General features: G+C 54.9%; 1 protein-coding gene across 2 annotated transcripts in view; it reads right to left on the bottom strand.

Annotated features, from left to right (window-relative positions):
• The window catches only part of NEK6 (NIMA related kinase 6), an 86,198-nt gene that overhangs the window by 58,494 nt on the left and 14,086 nt on the right, over positions 1-13,618 (bottom strand). Inside the window, exon 1 of one of the 2 annotated variants that reach the window (XM_061433497.1) lies at positions 5,554-5,675. The exons of the other annotated variant lie outside the window; for it this stretch is intronic. The gene's annotated coding sequence lies outside the window, so the exon portion shown is untranslated. Of the gene's footprint in view, positions 1-5,553; positions 5,676-13,618 lie in introns of those variants that run through there. 2 annotated transcript variants of the gene reach the window in all.

Genomic DNA, 13,618 nt, shown 5'->3' with positions numbered 1-13,618 from the left:
CAAATCCCTCTCCCTCCCACCCCACCACCCCTTGGCCTGGGGACCTATTTGTTAAACACCAGCATAGCCCAGGGAGAAGGTGACCTAGCAGGCCACCGTGAGCATCAGGAAGGACACACGGACTTCAGAGTCAGGTGTGAATCCTGACTTCCTCACACTCCACTTGTGCGTGACCTTAGATAAATGACTTTACTTTTTAAGCCTCAGCTTTCTTATCTGTAAAATGGGGACATACCTGCAATCCTAGGTTGTTGTGAGGATTACAGCACCTCACAGCAAGTTCCCTGGGTGATGCTTAGTATATAGCAGGTGCTTAATAAATGATACCTATTGTTCTTCATTGATTCAACACTTAACGAGCACCTACTCTGTACCAGGCACTGAGGGACAGGGATACAGAAAAGCCCCATGGGATGACAATTATCAAATTCTTCACATCTGGACAGTTCTTGATTGGTCTGCAGATGGATTTTTACCCACACCATCTTATGAAGCCTCAGGACAACTTTGAGAGGTGGGCCCAGCAGGATACATGCCTCTTTCTGAAATGAGGAAATAGGGGCTCAGGGCTGGACATGACTTGCCTGAGGGCCCTGCCAGGGCCTATCAAAATAGGGCTCAGTCCCAATTCCACTCCAGGCCCATGATGGCACCCATCTCTAAATTCCCAGGTTCAGCCAGGCTGGCCCCCGATGGTGCCAGGAGAGCCCAGGGCAAAGGGACTCCTGGTCTAGGATCCCGGGTTCTAGTCTAGGCTCCACGGCCTCCCTGCTCTGGGTCCTTCCCCGCCTGGGCCCGTGGTTCCCCACTGGAAGGCTGAGAGGGCTGCACTCAGGCTGCTGTTGGCCCTGATGGGTGAAGGTCTGCCTCCAGACTTCCTGGCCTGGCCGAATGTCCCTCTGTCCCCCACAGTCAGAGAGGACTCGGGCCTATAAACATCTCCAGTGCCCCAGCCGGAGCCCGGAAGAGCCAGGGCCTCTTAAGCAGGAGAGAAGAGAGCATGAGTGGGGTCTCCCGTCCACCTATTTGGGGCTTGCCAGCTCACCCTGCTGGTGGGGCTCACCCACCCATTTCGCAGATAAGGAGACTGAAGCTCAGAGAGGGGTGGCGTCACCAGCCTGGGAACTGGGATTCATCCCCTGGGCTGGCAGCCTCCAGAGCTCGTGGCTGGGGTGCCCGCCAAGCCCCTCGGTCCTGACGTCTGCAGATGGGACAGTCCTGGCCATCGGGCATCAGCCCAGAGGGGCCGAGGAGCATTTCACTGAAACAAGACAGCGAGAAAAGTACAGGCAACTCTGATGACTCAAATAACCTTTGCAACCAGGAGGTGGGCGGAAGTGGGCAGCATTTCTGGTGGGTTTCACCTCACTTCCTAGAAGGATGCGTCACCAGCTTTAGTTTAGTCAGCGCTCACCCGACCGTCAACGCGGATCCGCGCTCTGGGTGGCACGTCTCAGCTCACTTGTCCCCAGAGCAATTACCGGCTGGCAGGTGGGGGCCGTCCAGCCAAGGCGGGGGGGGGGGGGGGGGGAACTCTTCTCATTTTACAGATGAGGAAACTGAGGCTCAGAAAGAGGGCAGGGGTTGGTTCAGAGACACAGAGCAGGTACCTAAGTTCAAATTCCTTTGCCAGAAGGTTAATTTTTCTCTTTGGGAAGATAGAAAAGGAAAGCTTCTGCAGCTTTCAAAAGAAAAAAAGGGAAGGAAAAAGAACTAGCAGCTGAATGGAATTGCAACAAGGCCCCTGGCCAGCCCGAAGAGGTTTCCGAAATTCTGTACAGTCTGAATTCTTGTGGGCTGAGGGGGTCACGCGATTTCCTCTGCAGAAGGCGAGTTGAAACAGTCTGACTGAGGGGGCAGAGGGAGGGGGGGGGAGTGTCCACGAGATGAGGAATCATGAGTTTCTGCCTGGCTGCTCGATGACTTGCTGGATGACCACGGATGAACCCCTTGCTCTCTCAGGGCCTCAGTTTACTGATACTCATTGGCAAAGACTCTGATGCTGGGAAAGACTGAAGGCAGAAGGAGAAGAGGGCGACAGAGGATGAGATGGTTGCATGGCACCACCAATTCAATGGACATGAACTTGGGCAAACCCTGGGAGAAGGTGAGGGACAGGGAGGCCTGGCATGCTGCAGTCCATGGGCCACAAAGATTTGGACATGACTTGGTGACTGAACAACAGTTTACTACGCCCTGAGCCTTCTTCTAATGCACTTAAGTGAGGTTAACCTCCTGACCCCCTTAGAGTACATAATTAGCTCCATTTTACACAAGGGGGAAACGGAGGCACAAAAAGGTTAGGTGTGCTGTCCAGCATAAGTGGGAGAACTGGGGTATGAACTCAGGTACTGTGGCTCTAACCACTGAGCACAAAGCCCTCAGCCTGCAGGAGGCATATCACCAGAGTCCCTCCTGCCCTCAGGGGCTTTGCATCTGTGTCTTGGATGCCAGAAGGCAGATTTCTAGACACCCCGAGCCATCCTTCTTAAATTGCCTGCTGCTCTCAGCTGCTACCTTGTCCACGAACTCTGATTCCTTCACTTTGCTCAGCAGCCTTTATAACCACACCCTGGGAGACCCTCAGGAAACTCCCAGGTCACAGCAGCCATTGACCCACCTCTTTGAGGCTCACTGGGGGCCCAGAGTCCGAGCAGGCATGGATGACCCTGCTCTGATGTCCATTTTGGAGTTTTACACTCAGGTCAGCCTCTGGGACCGCAGGAGGGAGACTGCCATTCAGACATCCAAGAAAGACAGAGAAAAACATCTATTCACAGCCAGACAGAACCTGCTCTTTGGAAATGATGCTACCGACGCGACAAGCAGCCCAGCTGGGCAAGAGATTCCCGAATAAGCCTGACCTGGGAACATCCACGTGGAAGGCTCAAAGGCTTGGGTGGTCACCAAGCTTATAAAATCTGTCTGGATGCTCAACCGTGAAATTCCTGAGGGAATAAGGTTCTGACCCAAAACCTGGGCTTGTCTTCCAAAACAGAATTCTTCAGACAACGGACATTTTTTGGCTTCGACAAACAGACTGCTGATCTCTGTGTCACTCGGATCTCTCCAGGAAGACGCACTCATGATGAGAACGTGCTCCCACTCCGAGCCACGCGCTGTGTCACGTGTTCAGGTCCACCGGGTCATTCCCAGAGTGGCATTACTATCTCCATTTTGCAGATGGGGAGACTGAGGCTCACAGAGGTGCCGATTCCCACAGCTGGGAAAGGTGGAGGTTGAAATTCCTTGCCTGCCTGGGAGATGGGGATGAACCCGGCGGAGCCTGCCGTCCACATTATGAAGGGGAGCTCCAGCCAGACAAGGACGCACAGGGGGAGTTCTGCGGGGCGGGTGCATACGGAGTCTCAGGCATTGGACAGAGAATGTTTAGAGGAAGCACACACGCTTCCCTCTAAAAGTGGGGAGAACCCCTGCGGAGGGATAGGTGGAGAAGGTTGACGCAACGGCAGTCAGGACCATGCCGTCGAGGCTGCCGCAATCTAGGCTTTCCCAAGACACTGGAATCCACTAAGCGGGAATGTTGCACGGAGAATCCAGAACATCTCCCACACAGTGTTCTACCACTGCACCAACAGCAGGCAGTCATTCATCAAACACACTCACAGCCACCGCCAAGGCACTGCTCTATTCCTGGGAGCAGGAAAAACCCTGAATCCACTCATCTGAGGTCTCATGTCTCACCAGAGACCTAAGAACAATCCCCCAAAGAATCTACCAGCCCACTTCCTGTGCTTGAAAGCAGAAGGACAGGAAACTGAGGCTTGGAGCAGAGAAGTAATGGGCCCAAGGACCTTCAATCATTTGTTCAATCAACCAGCAGGTACTGGAACCAGTGTCCATCCTCAGTGGGGCTCCCCATTTAGAGAGAGAGAGAGGAGTCTCACAAGCCAACACAGCTACAAGCCAGTGTGACTGCTGCTTTGCACACCCAGAGTGTGGAAACACAAGGAAGCGTCTTGCAGTCTGCCCGAAGAATGGGGGGTTGTTTCTTCAGAAGAGGAAGCTGCTCTGAGCAGAGGAGCAGTGGGAGGGCACTCCAGGCAGATGGCACAGCCTGTGCAAAGGCCTGGAAGCTGGATGGGCCCAGCATTAGGTGTGGGACAGAGGCCCTACGACAGCCGTGGCCTCAGCTCTGCAAATGGGCGGGGAGGTGGGGGGAGCGACCCTGAGCGCAGAGAGCCGGTAAGGCGTGCAAAGCCAGCACCAGAACTCGGGTCTCCAGGCTCCTCTTCCAGGCTCTTTTTCACACTCTGTCACCCATGGTACCAAGTTGAGGTATGATTTTACTCAATGAGTTATGTGATGAATGAAAGCCCCCATCACAGTTCAGCAGCATCAAGCCTCCGTACGCTAACCTCCCCACCCCTGCCTTGGTCATCTCCGGTGACCGTCACAGACAGGAGGAAGGAAATGCCTACAGAATCTCCCTCTCGAGAGACCCTTCTGGGGCTGTAACTCAGGAGGGCCACGGAGTGTACATTCTGGGCTCCAAGACATGCTCTCCTATTTGCTGAGTATTCACTGAGCACCGACTGTGTGCCAGGCTCCGTGCTAGGCACCAGAAAGATTCACAAAAGATTGTTACAAACTCTCATGCAGCGTTCCCTAATTCAGAAACGGGCCCGGCTGGAAACTCTACTATTGCCCGGGAGAGGCCAAGAGAGATGAAGAGAGGCCCAGGACTTGCTTGCTCAAGATCACTTGGCCAGGAGGTGTCAGGCTGGGACGTGTCTCCGGAAACGACTGGTCACAGGGCTTTTGCCAAAAGAGATAAGAGTCCCTGGGGAAACAAAGAGCCTGGGATCCCTCCTTCATGCCCTGCGGGCTGCCCTTTACCCACATAGCAGGCGGAGGCCACACTGGCATGCACCACCCAGAGTGGTGGGGCCCTGTCATACTGGGAGGGGCCCCTCTCCCTGACGGGGGAGCCCGGCCACGGCTGGCGGCTCGTGCAGGAAGAGGAGCGGCTCTTGGCTCTAAGCTACCTGGGCTGGTGCCACCGAAGGACTAAATGCTTGTGGCCAGCAAGTCCAGGATGCAGAGCACTGGGGTCAGCGAGCCCCTGCCCGGGTCACCTCCAGGGTTTCTCAGTCTTTACAGTTGGGGGTTATGACTCTCCTTCCTGAACTGGGGTCCTTGTGCACATCTGTCTCCTCCGTGGGAATGCTGGCGGGACCGCTGGGTACCCTGGTTAACCCAATGCAGATGGCCACAGACAGTCCAGAGGACTACGGCTCAGCTATGCCCTACCCTCAGCCCTGAACCAGGTCAGACAGCATCCCTACAAGACTCACACAGGGTCTTTGCAGACGCAACTGAATTAAGATGAGGTCACACAGGATTAGGGTGGCCCTAAATCCAATGGCTGGCATCTTTATAAGCAGAGGGAAACCTGAACTCAGAGACACACAGGGAAACGGCCACATGACGACAGAGTCAGAGATAGGAGAGGTGTGTGTATTCACCAGGGAACGCCAAGGACTGCTGGTAACCAGCAGAAGCCGGGAGCAAGGCACCCAGCAGACTCACCCTCAGAGCCTCGATAAGGAACCAACGCTGCCAACGCCTTGATTTTGGACCTCTGGCCTCCAGGACTGTGAGAGAATCAGTTTTTATTGTTTCAGTCCACCCCACTGGCAGGGATTTGTCATAGCAGCTCAAGGAAACCAACACGCTCCCCTCCACCCCCACCGCCCCACAAGCACAGCTGGCCTTCCACTTGCAGCTGAGGTTCCCCGGCTTCTCCGGGCGTCGAAGACTCCTTCAGACTCTACTTCTGTTTCGGGTGCTTCAGAGGAAGTTAATTAGTGATGGGTTTCCCCCGTGGCTCAGCAGTAAAGATCTGCCCCCAAGGCAGGAGATGCAGGAGACACAGGTTCCATCCTTGGGTCAGGAAGATTCCTCTGGAGGAGGAAATGGCAAACCACTCCAGTATTCTTGCCTGGGAAATCCCATGCACAGAGGAGTCTGGTGGGCTACAGAGTCATAAAGAGTCGGACACGACTGAGTGACTGAGCATGGACCTAGGGCTTTCACAGGCCTGTAAAGATCCTCCCAAATTCTGAAGATGGACATAAGGTTGCGAGCGCTGTCTGACATCTAGAATATAATTTCTATCTGTCGTTACCATCCTGCATAAAAGGACACCCAACACAAGAAAGCAGCTGAGGCCAGGCCTGTCCTTAAGTTTCTCACGTCACCAAGGATCAGTGAGACAGCTGCACAGCCCCAGACCTGGCCTGGGTCTGGGGTTTGGGAACCAAATTCCAGCCGCTGTGCCCCTCCTGGGTGACTTTTTTAAATCCTCGCTGAGGAAAAGGGAGGCTGGCCTCCTCCACTCTCCGCTGAGTACAAAAAGAAGGTTTCTCCATCTCAGAGACTTGACAAGTATATTCCAGTTAACCTGTGGGTAATTCCAGTTAATCTCCTCTGAGGACTCGGTGATCTCCCAGCCAGAGGGCGGAGGCATTCCGGGCCAGTCAATGAGGGAGGATCAAGAGGGAAAGAAAATAAAAGAGGAAAAAGGAGGAGGGAGAAGGAGAGAGAAGCACTGACCCTTCTTGTGAAAAGAAAACCGAATTGTGAAATTATGCAACGAGCAGACATCACGGGCCGGATGACTCCAGCCTTCCTCAAAGACACCTCGTAAACCCGCGCCCAGCCTTGGAGGGAGAGGCCAGATGCCTGGCGTTGCGGGGAGTGGCTTTCGAAACATCTGGCCCCAGGGGGCGGCCCAATGACCCAGTGGAGGCCAGTCACCCTGATCTCTGTGACCACTGCACCCACGACTACCGCGTGGTGACCAGTGAGGTGGCCAGCAGAGCCGCTGGGGATCACAAGCTGTCTGAGTTCAAGGAATGTTTCTTTTCCAGTAACTCGAGAGTGCTAATCTCATCTTAGAGATGCCCCCAACGCTGGGGAAACTTTCTGCCCCACCGTGCTGGGGTGGCCTTGCCTGGACAGTCTCAGGAACCTTAGATGATAAGGCCAGACGTCCTCGCCTTTCCAGGGCTGGTGTCCATCTCTCCCTCCCTCCCCTTCTACACGCCCAGGCCAGGGGCAGGGTGGGCCCCAGCTCTCAGGAAGCCAGGAAACACACTCTTTTCTGGGCTAAATGCCCAGATTCCTTGAGCAGTCACAGGACACGCTTTTTCTGAGCCGATCCAAAGCCACAGGCGCAGTCTGAAAGTTTCTTTGGGCGGCGTGAACCTGCAGGCACCCAGGCACACCTGGTATTCCAGGCTGAAGGCTGGTCAGCAAGAGAAGCCCCAGCTGGCCCCCGACGGGCAGGGGGTCCACGTTGCCCCGGCGGGTGACCAAGGGCACAGAGTTGTGCTCTGCGGGCCAAGAAAACGAGGTTCCTTCATTCCGTCATCATTTGCCAGGCTTTTCTTGAGAAGCTCACAGAGCCAAGGGCTGTCTGAGGCACAAAGCAGAGAGCCTTGTCCCTCTAGAGGTGTGTGGTCAAGAGGTGGATCCAGACACAGCAGCAAACAGACGCGGCCATTTCAGACTCAATAAGTGCTATGAGGGAAACGCAGCTGAGAAGTGGGCTGGGGTGGAACAAATAAGGCTTCATGGGGTCGCTAGGACAATTAAATCAGATCGTGCAGCAAACTGCTTAGCAAATAATCAGTAGGGCAACTGAAGCCAGAAAGGGAAACGCTGGAGCAGGTGGTTGAGACTGGTGTGGTTTGGGGGCCTTACTGCCCCATGTGTCCCAGGGGGCCCCGGGAGCCCCCGGTCACCCTGCTTGACCCGAGCGGACTCCCTGCTCTTTCTTGGTGAGAAAGCCTCTGACGTCATCACGCCCCCAGGTTAGACCGCTGAAAAAGTCAAGCCTTCTAAATCACCACGCCCCTGGTCAGCCCACAAAAAACCACCCGTTCTCCACCAGCAGGTTTGTTTCAGCAGGCGATTGTCCTCCCTGAATCTAAAGCTGGGGTCCTTCACCTATCAGCTGGGAAATCTTGACCAAGTTTCATAGCCTCTCTGAGCTTCGCTTTTCATGATGTGAAAACGGGGAGGGAGCCCTCCTTAAGAAGCTCACTTGCCGTGTTTAATGAGACCGTGGAGGCAGTGTTCAGGGTGTGCGTGGCACATAGGAGGCCCACCTGCCCCGGCTACTGCCTTCCCCTGCGAAAACACAGCTCAGGGAAAGGAAGAGGGAGGAGGGAGCATGGACCTGGTCTGGGCAGCCAGGTCCAGCCCTTGGGGAGCTTGGCATCAAGAGGGTAAGGCTATGGGACTGCCCTGGTGGTCCGGTGGCTAAGACTGCACTCCCAGTGCAGGGGGCCTGGGTTCGATCCCTGGTCATGGAACTAGATCCCATGTGCCACAGCTAAGACTCGGCACAGCCCAAATAAATAATAAATAAATAGTTTTTAAAGAAAGAGGGACAGGCTAACAAGTAGAGGGGCTGGTGCTCTAACCAGAGTGGAGGGCCAGACACATCTCATGAACAGCAGGCCGAGGCTTCTCTGCTGGGTGTCTTAGGCACGATCCTCACCTCTCTGAATCTTAGTCTCCTCGGCTGAAAAATGGGTTCTGGTGATGATGAAATGAGACCCCACCCGGGCACATGAAGTCACCCAGACAGTAACTAACGCGTCAGTCCAGTCACCCTCATTCATCCCTTTAAGACAAAAATATTTAGATTGCATCCCAAGTGAGTGCTGGGCCCTGTGAGGGACCAGGGTGGGAGGGGTGCGCCCAGCCCCTTGGGACAGACTCATCTCCTCTGGAACCACCCTGGCATTACCTGGCTCTGAGAGGGGGCGTGCAAGGGCTCCTAGGCTAAGCTAGGCTCATGCTCTGTGGAAACGATGCCCAGACAGCTCCAGGGAGCAGCCAGCTCACCCTCCGGGCACCACCGACCCTTCAACGCAGCCTCACACCAAAACTGACGCTGGCTCCTCGCTGCGTGCCACAGGTCACCTGCAAGCCAGGCCAATGACCGGGTGGGTCAGGGGGACCTCGGACCCCAGCCCACTCCCCCCACAACCCTACAACAACGTGCCACAGACAAACATTAAAGCTCAGAGCTGCTCATACGAACAGCTTTGCCTCCTCCAGACTAATCAATCAATCAATAAGGAAAGACTCGGAATTCGATCACAGTGACAATACCACGGGCTCCCAGGAAGCGCATTAGAAAACTGGGTCTCTAGCAGATTAATGAGACCGCCTGAAAATCGGGGGAAATAAATGTATTCCCGGGCGGACACACTCCCATTAACTCCAGCTTCTCATGCCCGGAAAGGAAAAAAAAAATGCAGAAATCCGGATTTAGGGGAAATAACACATCCGTGGCACTTTTTCTCCCCTTCCCAAAGCAGCTGCTGTGAGCTTTACATATTTTATCATTTATTCGCACGTTGTCCCCAGCAAGTTGATAGGCGTCGGCCTTGTTTTTCACAAGAAAGCTGTGAAAGAGGCTGAGAGTGTGGAGGTGAGGGGGCCTCCCACCCCGACACCCAGCAGAGGGGCTGGGCCGGTGGGTGGGAGAGAGCCAAAGGTTCTTTTTGGGAGGAATTTCAGCAGCAGGCAGGTGAGAGGCTCTGGGAGAGCCCACACGGACAACCACACCAGCCTCCCAGTCTCCTGGCCTGAACACCCTCCATAACACCAGACCACTTTCCACACACACCACCAGAAACACTGTCCTGACTGTATCTCCCTCCTTTATCAACCTTCAAAGCTTCCAGATCAAGTCATCATTCCAGAGCGTAGCATCCAAGGCCTCCTGACCTCTGATCCTAATCCCAGCCGACACATCGACTCCATGGAGCCTCTTATCGTTTCCTGGCACCTGGAGGTTTCACACCTCCGGCCCCTGCATATCTGGTGTCCTCCATCTAGCTCTCCCATCCCCAAACTGGTTAACCCCTATGGATCCCCAGGTGCTTCCAGGGGAGATGATCTGGGTTCAGATCCTTGCTGGGTGACTTTGGCTAAGTCACTTTACCTCTCTGAGCCTTGAGTCCACTTATAAAATGAAGCCATTTACAAGGTGAGGACTGCAAGATGACAGCACGTGTAAAGCCCTGATGCATGCTCTGTTAAAAAGAAACAGTAGCAGTAGGGGGAGAAGTTGTTTTTTTTTTTCAAAAAGATAGCTGATAAATCTATGTAAATAATTCCACACCGTTAAGAGGAAAGAACTGGCATTTGCAGAGGAGGCACCAGGCACGTGGCATGCAGCCTCCACCTAAGCCAGGCCTTTCCCTCCCAACACGCCCCAGCCACACGCAGGGCCCCTGCTCACAGCGAAGCCACTGGGGCATCAAGAGCCCCTTCAGTCTCTGCAGGAATTCACTACTGCTCCCTGATTCTCCTCCCTCACTCTCAAGTCTGACCCCCTACAGGCCCTGGTCTCCCCCCAGCCCCACCCCAAATCCAGGTATAGGGTCAAAGGGCAGCTCATTACCCCTTCTTCACTGAGGAGGACACTGAGGCCGGACCCATGAGGAATCACTCCCAAGACCTGGGAATCATTCCCAAGGCCCTGAAGCAGTTCAAGCCACGACAGACCATTCTTTCGAACCGGCATCCTTGGCTTTGTTGCCAAGACACAGGGGTCTCTGGGTAGGAGCCCAGAGTGCTGACACCAGGCCCCTCTTCACCTCGGCTCCAGGCTGCCCACCTCTCCCTTGCTCCCCCAGGCCAGCCCCCATCCCCTCTCTGCAGCACCGTCCCACATGGGCTTCAGGGAGCCAGTCCCCAACTCAAGACCCTTCCAACACCCATGGCCCATAGGATCAAACTCTGGGTCATCACAGGACCACAGGGTCGTCACCCACAGGATCAAACCCTTCTTTAAGGAATCACCTATAGCAGGCCCACAGGGTGTAGGAGTCACAAAATTTCACCCCACAGGACAGGTTCCATCCCTCCAGCCAACCCATCTGCCCCCAACAGAGGCCTGGATTCTAGACGCAGTCTCCAAGTTTCAGCTGTCTCCATGGTAGCAGGGCCTGAGGAGCAAATTAAGGGTGTACCACTTCTTTCCCCTCTCTCTGTCACCCAGACCTTCGCTGGGCCGGGCCTTGGGTTGGGCACTGGGACCACAGAGGAAAGGGGACTTTCAGCTCTGGAGAGGCTTCGAGTCAAGGGACTGACCAGTCAGTGGGCCTGAAGGGGATAGGGGACATGCCTAGGAGGGAAGCACAGCGGGGCCTGGGGCCCAAAGCGAAACCCTAAGCAGTGTCCTGACATCAGAGGAGCCTCCAGAAGGTGGTGAAGTTTGAGAAGCGAGAAGCAAGGCATTACAGGCCAAAAGAGCCTTGAGTTCAGCACAGCAGAGGGAGGGGGCCTGGCAAGCGGGGGGCGGCAGGGAGGGTGGGCAACTGGCATGGACAGTTCTGAACACCAATCCGCTCTGGGCTCCGTGACTGTTACCTCCTCGGCCACCCCTCGCCACAGTCCCACGAGGGACTTGATTTCACAAAGATGAAGAGACAGGTTCAGCTTCATTGTGTAACAGCAAAGTCCCCCGAGATGCTGGCTCGGCCGTGTGGAATTGGGGGTGTTGGGGGGTGAAGCAGAGGCGTCTGGACTTGGAGTCCTCACTCTGCTACTTCGTCACCTTTTGAGGGGCGCTGCTGTTCTCCAGTGGGCGGCCCAGGAAAACGAACGAACCCAGGGCCACCACATGTGAAATAATCTGAAGCCAGTTCCTGGACTCTCTGAGCTTCTTCTGTTTCATCTGTATACGGAGCCAGTGACACCCATTTCCCATGACGCGCCCAAAGCAGCCAGTGCAGGGTCAGGCATATGCAAAGACCCCCCAAATGCTGGGTCCCGCTCCTTCCCTTCCTCTGAACTCAAGGGGTGAGTTCAGGATGACCAGCCCTTCCTTATGTGTTGGGGACAGGGGCCATCCAGCTTGCCCACTTTCTTCCGGGTGGTGTCCCGGTGCAGCCTGTTGCCCCTTTCCACCTCAGCCCGGGCTCTCAGGACCCAAGGAACCATCAATCTGTGCAGAAGATTGGTTTTTTCTGTCTCTTTTTTTTCTTTCCTTTCCCCTCTAAGCAAAACTGCTTGGCGGCTGCTCCTGCCTCTGTCCCCAAGGCAGTTCCAAAGGGCCTATCTTGTCCCGCAGAAGTGATGGCGGTAATTCCGTTAATGGGAGGCAAGACGGATGGTACCCAGTGCCCAAAGTGTACAAAGCGAGCTGGAATCAGCCGCCCCCGGGGGGGAGGAAAGTGTTGCCGGAACACACCCTCCTTTGGGGCCTTATTAGGTCTTGAAAGAGCTGCCGCGCTCGCTAAAACCTGCTTTTGCCAGCAGAAGCCTCATTTTACAAATATACAACAACACAAAAACCCGTAAATGGGAAGAAAACCCTGAAGATTACGTTCCCCTGCTGCAAGAGAGGCGGCGAGCTGCCACTCAGAGCTGAAGTCTTTAGCCTCGTCGACTCTGGGTTTAAATAAATGGGCCTGAACGCCAGCTCAACCATTTTGTGAACACGGAACACAGCTCTTCCTTTGCCGTTTAAGGACTGCTTGCCTTCGGTGGGATGGGACAGCTTTGGGAACATTTTCTTTTAAAAGGCTTGATGTCCCAGATACCATAAAGCCCTATGGCCCTCGCATCAGTCCCCAGGGGAATTCACACCCATAGGCCATCATAACCACCGTCAATCTCTCCCGGCTTTTCCTGCCCTGAGAATCAGTGGGATCTCAAATGCAACTTCACTGTGGACGGGGTGTCCATTTCCACAATGACCCAAACGGCTCACACTCTCCCTAGTTTGGGATCACACTGCTGAATTATCTTGGGGGCTTTGTAAATGCATACCAAGCACTTCAGTTGTGTCCACCCTATGGACCACAGCTCGCCAGGCCCCTCTGTCCATGGGATTCTCCAGGCAAGAAGACTGGAGCGGGTTGCCATGCCCTCCTCCAGGGGATCTCCCCGACCCAGGAATGCAACTGACATCTTTTATATCTCCTGCATTGGCAGGAAGTTTCTTTACCACTGGCACCACCTGGGAAGCCCAGGGGGCTTTAGTTTGTCCAAATGCAAAATATGTATGTAGGTCAAAGCTGGGATGGACATAGCCAAGGTGAACGAGAGGCACAGCAAGTGATCTTGCAGTCAGGCTGCCTGGGGCTGAGTGACCTTGACAAGCCATGAACCTCTCTGGGCCCCCGCTTCCTCATCCCTAACACAAGGATCCCCGGCACCCACCCCACAGCCTGGGAGCCAGGAGTAAGTGCAAACCCAGCTCCCTGGGAAATGGTCACTTCTCAGTCCACTTAGAGCACTGATGCCCTTTCTATTCTCAGCACCGCTCAGACACATAGTAGGCCATTCCTACTAGAGCTGAGCGGTTTAGGGTGTGTGCTCTGTGAGTCAAAGGCCTGGGTTCAAATCCCGGCTCAGGCACAGACCTACTATGAAGCCCTTAGGCAAATGACTCAGTCTCCTTTTCCTCGTCTGTAAAATGGGACCAAAAGAACCTGCATCACGGGGTCACCAAGGGAGTCAGTGCGGTAATACCTAGTCAGGGCCTTCCTGGCGTGGCCCCAGGGACCAGTAGCCCTGAGAGGGAGCCGGTGAGAGTCCTGGGGGAGCCCGAGAGACG

Source organism: Bos javanicus, chromosome 11 (assembly GCF_032452875.1).
Source record: "Bos javanicus breed banteng chromosome 11, ARS-OSU_banteng_1.0, whole genome shotgun sequence".
NCBI lineage: Eukaryota > Metazoa > Chordata > Mammalia > Artiodactyla > Bovidae > Bos > Bos javanicus.
The sequence above is the reverse complement of the archived record's forward strand: the minus strand, read 5'-3'. Positions and strand labels throughout refer to the sequence as shown.